We start from the raw sequence: 8,822 nt of genomic DNA on the forward strand, positions 1-8,822 counted from the left end.
CACATGTCAGACTCTCCCTATGCTTAGCCACATGATGTGCTTGAATGCTATTGGTTGAGCTAAAGAGGAGTCCAATGTGCTTCTAGTTCCATCCAACAAACATCTAGATATTTTCAAGCTCTCTCTCTCTAAGGGGTAAGGAGGACACTTGTCCAAATACTACCCATGTACTTGAATGCATGCTGCATGAGATTGGCTATGTGGAGAGGGGTCCAATGAGCTTGAAGCATGTGGAAAGGCTAGAACTCGCCCCAAGCAAGCAAGGGGGGTGTTGGGGGGTATACACCACACACACACACACACCCACACACACACACACACTCATTTTGTGGAGGCGTTCTCACTTGGTGAAAGTTGAGGAACTCCACCTCCTTCTCCAAGCTTGTGAGAAGTGAGAGCCTACACCAACACTCTTGGCTAGGAATGCAAATCCAACCAAGAGCCATGCTTCAATGCTTAAGCTTTCCATCTTCTCCATGTTCATTACTATGCTATTATGTATGCTAGCAAGAAGAGTGATGATAATTGAGGAACTATTTCTTTCTCCTATGGAATATTTCTTCTTTCTCTTCCCTACCCTCATTCCCCGCTAGCTCTCTCCACCTTCAAAGGTGTTTGAGGCCTTGGGACTGAGGATTGGGATAGTTAATGCTTTCTACAAAGTTTATGTTATGTTTGTGATGCATGAAGATTTCCATCTTCATTGCATCACCTAGGTCACAAGAACACAAAGATTGTATTGTACCAAGTCTCTCTTAATGGGAGAAACTATATTACAAATGCCTATTGGAGGGGGGACCGGCTCCGTATGAATCCGGTCCTCAACGATTGTCATGTTCTCTAAACTCTCTCTCTATCAAGTTAACTAAGTACCATTTTTATGTTTCTACCATCAATTAAGTTCACCCGCTATGCTCACAAAGTAATCTCACAAAAGTGCTTTATCTAATTTCCTAATTCCTCTACTCTCAAAATTCATAGGCCATTTCCATTAATTGGTATCATATCATATGGTTTCTCTTTTCTTGCTTAAGAAGAGAGGTCCTTAAGTAGCCTATTAATGGTTGATTTTGTTAATTATATTAGGGTAAGTGGGTTTGGGATCTATTATCAGTTTTGTTGAGCCCACTATGTGGGATATGGTGCACACCTCGGGAGCTTTGGTCTTAATAATTGAGTCTTTTTAGACTTGCCTATGGATTTACCATTATTGAGCCATAAGAAGTTCAAAAGGAGCTATCCCTCGGCAACTTTGCTTTGTTAGACTCACTCCACTACTCTCTATAATTAACCAATTCAAGTCGTGGGTGTAGATATTTAAGTGTCTATTTTCAAAGGCTAAGAGGAGTAGCAACTAAGGTTTTGAATTGCCAAAGCATACACTAAGTAAACACATAAGTTTAATTAACATGGCTGACAATAACCAAGAGAGTAGAATGAACATTGATAACTTTGATTTTGCACATGAAGGTGCTAATGATGATGCCCCCATGTTTATTAATTATCATGTCACTAGGTTGCAACAAGCTATGGGCAACCCCGCTTTGCAAGCTGAAGTTACTCAACAACTTCGTGCTTATAGGATTTCCTTTCCTCTCCAAGAGGAGAGAGAGCTTAGGAGGCCTCTTGATGAGACCCCCAAAAGAAGACTCTCTCCCATACAAGACGAGGAATCCAAAGATCAAGAAAGTAATGAATCCCTAAATTCCTCTGAAGATGCGGCTCCACGAAGAAGGCGAACTAAACGATCGCCAACTCCTCGCAAGAGGAAATGGTGAACCCATAGCCCTTCTCCTCATCACTCCAAAAGGGAAGAGAGGAAACAAAGGAAGAAAAGGGCAAGAAAGAGGCACCCTCTTCTCCTTCTTCTTCACCTTCCTCCTCTACCGATGAAAGCTATAGCAATTCTCCTAGAGAATACAAGAGAGGAGGACATCGCAAATCTTACCTTGCATGGCGAAGGTCACAAAAGCTAAAGAAGTTCAAAGAGGGAGGAAAGAGTATCTCTTTTCTCACCTATGATGGCACCTTTGGTGCTACTTACAAAGTATTGGCCTTCATCCAACAATTTGATGCAGCCTTTAGAGACGAGGGCTTCACGGAGTCGTCCAAGCTATGCCATGTAGCTATGCACTTCCAAAAGTTGGCTCGGTAATGGTGGGCTAGCCTTCATGGAAACAACGAAGCCCCAAAGACATGGAAAACTCTACGAGTTTCCATCATGCAGCAACTCCTTGCAAGTGATGCAAAGGAAAAAGAGCTTACCAAATGGTGAAGTTTAAAGCTTCTCTCTCATAAGTCTATCCATAAATATGTGGACAAGTTTTGGGATTTATATCTCAAGGCTATTGTCTTTCAAAAGATAGACTTTGTCGAGCAAAAGCAACAATTCTGTGTAGGATTACCCAAAGAGTTGGCCAAGTATGTCACTCTCAATGGCCTGGTTCTATCATCGAAGTAATCCACCACACCATGGTTGCTTCACGCATCAAATTTCAGCAAGCGGATAGACAGAATGTCAAGCCCATAGAAAATAAAGACAAAAGTGATGCCAAGAGGAAAACCAATGCCCAAAATTCTTACCAAGGCTATTTTAAACTCTCTCGTAAAGAGCTAGAAGCTTTTCGTAAGGACCACAAATGTTTTAAGTGTGGGGAGCAAGGCCATTGTTATCGTCCTTGCCCCAAGAGAATTGCCCGCAATGAGACTCCCAGAGCCTCTATGTTTGAATCTCCAAAAGTGGATGCTCATTGCCAAGGATTTCTCCTTTCCTATGCTCAAGAAAAGATGGAAGAGCATGATGCCTTTATTTTGTTTGACCCCGGTTCAACTCACAACTTCATATCCACGGACTTGACCACTAAGCTAGGCATACAAGCCCACGAAATGGGAAATGCATTGAAAAACAATGGAGCTATCAAGGGACAAGACGTCTCAGTTACTTCCTTAATTGGAAAATTAAGGCTTCATGTCCAAAGCTATGTGGACAAAAAGGATTTCTTCATCTCCCCTCGCAAACATGACGATGTTATTTTTGGGGTACCATGGTTTAACCGCATGGCTTCCAACATGAAGTTCCCTGAAAGGAGAATCTACTTCTTCACAGGGAAGAGAGCATGTACATAGATGGTAATGAGTCGGGGAACACCATATCCTTGCAATAAAGGGAATAAAGAGAAATTAGAGTTGTCTAATCTCCTAAATGGATCCCAACATTTTTTCATTGATGACATCCCTAGCGAGCTACCTCTAAAATAAGGGATGACAACCATGCAATTGAGCTCCTACCAAGAAGCTCAGTGCCTAACAAGCCTCCTTATCGAGTTTCACAAGCTCAACAAGAGGAGATCATGAGGCAAGTGCATGAATTGGTGGAAAAAGGGATGGTGAGGTCTAGCTTCTCTCCATTTTGTTCACCATTTCTTTTAGTGCAAATGAAAGACAACACATATCACATGTGTGTGGACTATAGAGCACTAAATAAGATCACTATCAAAAATAGATTTCCTGTGCCGCGGGTAAAAGATCTATTTGATACTTTACAAGTTTTGTCTTGACAAATGCTCCACATGCATTCAAACTCATGATGGACAAAAATCTTCAGGTCATTCAAATTCTCTTGAACAGAACAAACGACACCTCCACGTAATCTTTCAAGTTGTGAGATAGAATAAGCTTTTCATTAATCAAAAGAAAGTGAATTTTTCGTACAAGAGATTCAATATTTAGGTCACATTAGCTCTAAAGATGGCACCTGCATGGATCCAACAAAGTTAGAGATGATAAAAGGATGGTCTAATCCAAGGAATCTATAGGAGGTACGAAGCTTCATAGGTATGTGTGCATATTGTAGATGCTTCATTAAAAAAGTTCTCGCTAATAGCAAGCCCATTACATGACTTAACAAAAAAGAACGTTAAGGACTGCAAAAGTGCAAGAAGCTTTTGAAGAAGCTTAAGGAGAATCTTATCTCTCAACGTGTGCTCACACTACTAGATCTATGAAAGCCATTTGAGGTCCAATGTGATGCTTGTGGTAATTGCCTTGGAGATATTTTGCTTCAAGAAGGGCATGCCATAGCATATGAGAGTCAAAGACTCAACTTTGATAATTGAGTATTGGGCAAATACGAAAAAGAGCTACTAGCTATTCTATATTCCCTAAACATGTGGAAACACTATCTCTTGGGGACTCCATTTCCTATAAATGGATCACAAAGCCTAAAGAACTTCATGATGTAAACCAAGCTCTCCGACAAACAAATGAGGTGGGCAAATTTTCTTTTGCAATTTAAATTTCATATTGCTCACATTGTTGGCAAGAACAATCAAGTGGTAGATGCACTTTCACAACAACCAAGGGTAAATGTGGTGTCTGTAGAAACGCACAATGATCTATCTTTTATGATAGATGAGTATGCTACTGACCGAGACTTTAAGTATGTAATTATAGCCTTTGCATTAGGGAAGAAAAAAGAACCATTCACCTTGAAGGATGGTTATCCTCCAAACGGCAATACGCTATGTGTTACTCACCCGTACAATAAGAAAGTCAAGTTTGAATCCCATACTTCTCCTTATGCGGGGCAAAAAGGGAATCCATAATCTACTCTTCAAGGAGTAGAAATGTATTTCTGTTGGTCTACCATGAAAAGTAAACATACAAGAGTATGTTTCAAAATGCGTGGTATACCAAAAGTTGAAATTTGATCGAGCAAAGCAACTTGGATTGTTTCAGTCGACAGGCCTAACAAGAAAACACACTCTATGCCTGTCAAAAAGACTATCAAGGCACATCAAATGGCAATCCTCTTCAGATCTCAAATTTTCAAGTATCATGGCTTGTCAACATCCATAGTGTCGGACAAAGATCCTAGAATGACCAATAATTTTTGGAGGGGTCTCTTTGAGAACCTGGGAAGTAGATCAAAATCTCTCTTTCGGCCTATCATCCACAAACGGATGACCAAAGTGAAATAACTAATCTAATGATTCTTGAATCTACTAAAAGCCTATGTCATGGACGTAGATCAACGTTCTTATTAATTAGAGAAGTACCTACCTCTTATAGAGTATGCATACAATGACATTGTACATACTTCTATGGGGAAAGCACCCTTCTAGGTTAAAGAGGGAAGATCCAAATGTCCCTTAGTACTTAAAGTACATGGGAAGATCTTCTCTACTGATGAATATAGCCAAGACTCACAAGAATCTTGTCTAAAGATTAAAGAGATTACATCCATCTCAAAACAAAGGCAAAAAGGGATGCTGCTAATAAGCACAAAAGAGCCTTAGCCTTTAATGATTGGGTCTTGCTAAAGTTTCTCAAGGCTCATCTGAGGCATACTACGGGCAAAATTCCTACGGAGCACAGAAGAGCCTTAGCCTTTAATGATTGGGTCTTGCTAAAGTTTTTCAAGGCTCATACTACGGGCAAGATTCCTACGGACCACCAAGAGTATGATGCTAAACTAGCAAAAAGATACTATGGTCCTTAAAATTCTTAAGCCAGTCAATGAGATGGCTTATCAATTGAATTTGCCCAACCATTGGCTCATGCACAATGTTTTCCATGAGAACCTACATAAGCCTTACAAAGGAGCGCCACCAGAAGAAGAAATAGTTGTTGCAGACCCTCTAAAAATCGAAGATCAAGAAGAAGTACTTCAACTTGAGTCCATCCTATGACATGAAGACAAGATATTGAGAAACGGTAAGATTATCTGACGATATCTTATTAATTTTAAGAATTATTCTTATAAAGATGCTAGATGGATGCAAAGAACCTAGCTTAAGGATAATATGAACCTTGTCAAGGCTTACAATGTTTCACTAGAGTAAGCATATGGAAATGCATTTTAAATGAAAAATATTTTTGTCTTATAAGACTAGTTCTCTTTTTATTGTGCACAAATTTAAAAAATATGCATGCTTAGAATCATGTTTGTGGTGATGACGTCTCCCAAACACCAAGTAGAACTTGTCACTCTACTTTGGAAGTATGATATGGACTAAAGAGCAGACATGCTTGCAGCAACTATGTCTCCCAAGCACCAAATGGATTAGCCATCCATCTTGGAATGATGTTGTAAGGTAAAAAGGGATCCTCTACCCGCTAAGAAACATGGACTAATGACTACGCTTTATCTTCTCTACCTCATAGCCAAGGACAACTGTGATTTCAAGATAGAGGTAATTTGATAAAATCTAATACCTAACTAACCCAAATGATTTCCTCATATTGGATTGATCATTTAATGTGGGAGAATAAGCGGAACCAAGAGTTAGAATAGAGACATGTGCTTCTAGACCTATCTTAGTAGGGGACCAAAAGGAGAGATGGTTGCATCTCAATAGGGTCCAAAAGGAGACAGTCTACCAAAGAGCAATGTGCAATAAGTGCTTCTAGACTTATCTCAATAGGGGACCAAGAGGAGAGATGGTTAGATCTCAATATGGGTCCAAAAGGAGGTAGTCTATCAAAGAGCAACGTGCATCTAATGGAGCTTAAAAGACCTTAGGGTTAGCTTCATAAAAGACCTCCAATAGTTAGTGTCAAAAGTACTTTCACCTTAGGTACGCTAGGGCTGAGCTTGAGGTGGGAACCCAACCTAAGCTTGAGGTGCTTGTCATGCTTGATGACTAAGGTGCTTGAGGTGCTTGTCGTGCTTGATGACTAAGGTACTTGAGGTGCTTGTCATACTTAATGAGGAAGGTGCTTGAGAAGCTTCTCATGCATGGGGGGTAAGGTGCTTGAGTCAAAAAGAGACCCTACAAACTTAATGAGGAAGGTGCTTGAGAAGCTTCCCATGCATGGGGGGTAAGGTGTTTGAGTCAAAAAGAGATCCTACAAAGGAAGGGGAAAGTCCCAAAGTTAGGGGAAGCTTTGACTTAACCTCCCACTCACCCAAGGGGCACCCCTTTTCTCAAGGGGCACATGGGACACATGTCAGACTCTCCCTATGCTTAGCCACATGGTGTGCTTGAATGCTATTGGTTGGGCTAAAGAGGGGTCCAATGAGCTTCTAGTTCCATCCAACAAATATCTAGATATTTTCAAGCTCTCTCTCTATAAGGGGTAAGGAGGACACTTGTCCAAAGACTACCCATGTACTTGAATGCATGCTGCATGTGATTGGCTAAGGGGAGAGGGGTTCAATGAGATTGAAGCATGTGGAAAGGCTAGAACTCGCCCCAAGCAAGCAAGGGGGGTGTTGGGGGGTATACACCACACACACACACACACTCATTTTGTGGAGGCGTTCTCACTTGGTGAAAGTTGAGGAACTCCACCTCCTTCTCCAAGCTTGTGAGAAGTGAGAGCCTACACCAACACTCTTGGCTATGGAATGCAAATCCAACCAAGAGCCATGCTTCAATGCTTAAGCTTGCTATCTTCTCCATCTTCATTACTATGCTATTATGTATGCTAGCAAGAAGAGTGATGATAAGTGAGGAACTATTTCTTTCTCCTATGGAATGTTTCTTCTTCCTCTTCCCTACCCTCATTCCCCGCTAGCTCTCTCCACCTTCGAAGGTTTTTGAGGCCTTGGGACTGAGGCTTGGGATAGTTAATGCTCTCTACAAAGTTTATGTTATGTTTGTGACTCATGAAGCTTTCCATCTTCATTGCATCACCTAGGTCACAAGGAACACAAAGATTGTATTGTAATAAGTCTCTCTTGATGGGAGAAACTATAATACAAATGCCTATTGGAGGGGGGACCCACTCCGTATGAATCCGGTCCTAGACTATTGTCATGTTCTCTAAAATCTCTCTCTTGCAAAAGTATTGTTCATGCCAAGTTAACTAAGTACCATGTTTATGTTGCTACCATCAATTAAGTTCATCCACTATGCTCACAAAGTAATCTCACAAAAGTGCTTTATCTAATTTCCTAATTCCTCTACTCTCAAAGTTCATAGGCCATTTCCATTACATGTAATGAGATTGGAGCAATATCTAAGAGTGGGGGTTGACCTATTGTCTCCTAACCATAAGATTGATAACTCAGATTTTGTAGTTGCTATGTGGGAAAAAGATCGTTCTTGTATATATGTTGATCACAGATCCTTTATTTTTGAAAGATTCGATGCTTACAAAGCAGACAAGAATATGCCATCCTATCGTCCATTATTAATCTATAGATTACACGATAAGTTTAACAACAATATATAACAATTTAATGCATTTCGATGAACTGATTTATAGTGGCCAAACCTAAACCTAAGTGGCCAAATACCGCCATCTATTAGCATCCAAACCAGAAGCCGGTATCCCTAAGAGGCTAGCCCTAAACATACTGAAACAACAAAACCAATGCATCCATAATCCGATTTAGAGCAGCAAACCTTTAGAGCTTCTACATTGACATAGTGTAAACTGCCTTACATTCTCTAGCCATGTTCGATTGCCGGATACCTCGGTCTATAGGTTCACAGAGATCAAGACCACTGGCTATCATCTCATCTTTATTAGTCAATGCCTATATTTGTGGGTGCGACATACGTGCACACCCACTTCTACATGACAATGCATGTAGTGGGAAAAACCAATTTTCCTTCTGATTTATTTGTAAACCGTGATCTCTATTGTAAGCTTCTTTACACGGCCAACTTCTAGTGGCCAAACTATAAGACGCTAGCCCTAAGCAGCTAGTTCTCAGTCAAATAAAACAACCAAACCAAAGAGGCCCTAAGCTCGCCAACCTTAAGCAGCTTTGCAGAGCCAACCCTAAGCAGCTTTACCCAGCCAACTCCTACTAGCCAAACCAAAAGTAGCTAGCCCTAAGCGGCTAGGCCGTAAGAAAATATTTTTGT

The sequence above is a fragment of the Adiantum capillus-veneris genome, chromosome 30 (genome assembly GCF_014529385.1).
Source record: "Adiantum capillus-veneris isolate H3 chromosome 30, ASM1452938v2, whole genome shotgun sequence".
Taxonomy (NCBI): domain Eukaryota; kingdom Viridiplantae; phylum Streptophyta; class Polypodiopsida; order Polypodiales; family Pteridaceae; genus Adiantum; species Adiantum capillus-veneris.